This window comes from Mastomys coucha, chromosome X (genome assembly GCF_008632895.1).
Source record: "Mastomys coucha isolate ucsf_1 chromosome X, UCSF_Mcou_1, whole genome shotgun sequence".
NCBI classification, from domain to species: domain Eukaryota; kingdom Metazoa; phylum Chordata; class Mammalia; order Rodentia; family Muridae; genus Mastomys; species Mastomys coucha.
Window position 1 is genome coordinate 161,861,571 of NC_045030.1, and position 865 is coordinate 161,862,435.

Here is an 865-nt window from a genome sequence, read left to right on the forward strand (position 1 = left end):
AGGCATGTTTGAGCCTGTCCTGCTGCTCTGCAGCAGACTGCATCGCTGTGAGCCCAGCCTCAGGGTGTTCTTCCTCCTTAACGACCACCAAGACCAGTGTCTAGATCCGATGGGAAAGGGAAACCAGAGGGTGGATGCTATCTTCTTATAAATGAATAAATGTTAGAAACTTATATTATTAACTTGCATGCATACATATATATATACATATACATATATATACAAATATATCTGTACTCACACATCTACATCCACATGCTTTTTCCATGTTACAGCTATTTCTGGTATTATGGGTATGTACCCATAATATACCCAGTTATATCCTCCCTGCATTGTTGAATTGTGGGTACTGGTCCATGTGGGTACACTGTGCATATTGGGAGCTCTAAAGATGATATTTGGGTGTCAGTTCTTATACTTCCAGCTAATTTAAGATGGGATCTCTTTGATCTTGTTTGTGCCAACCTAGCTAGCCCTCTAGTTTCTAGCGATTCTCCTGTCTTAACTTCCCATTTCCCTATGTGGGAGGATAGAAATACATATGTGTGGGCCAAGTCATTTTATCACCTTTTTAAAAAAGAATAGTAGTATTTGGTTTACGCTAGGTACTTGGAGTAGTCTCTGGTTCTCGGTTACCCAAGTTGTGTCAAGTTTCATCTTATGTAGTGAACCTTAAGTCAAATCAGATATTGGTTGGTTACCCCCACATGTTCTGTGCCACTATAGCCCTAGTATATCTTGAACACAGGACACCATTGTAGGTCAAAAGGTTTGTAGCTTACATTCATCCTTTGGTGGCAAGCAGAGTACCTTCCTGTACCAAAGAAACTAGAATACAGTGATAAAGGGTCTATGAAGACAACAG

The 865-nt window shown here is 40.3% G+C and overlaps 1 non-coding gene across 1 annotated transcript; it reads right to left on the minus strand.

The window, feature by feature from the left end:
• Positions 1–2: 2 nt before the first annotated feature.
• LOC116096125 lies at positions 3–132 on the minus strand. The gene has a single exon (XR_004120846.1). It is a non-coding gene; the product is annotated as a small nucleolar RNA SNORA61 (small nucleolar RNA).
• Positions 133–865: the final 733 nt, after the last annotated feature.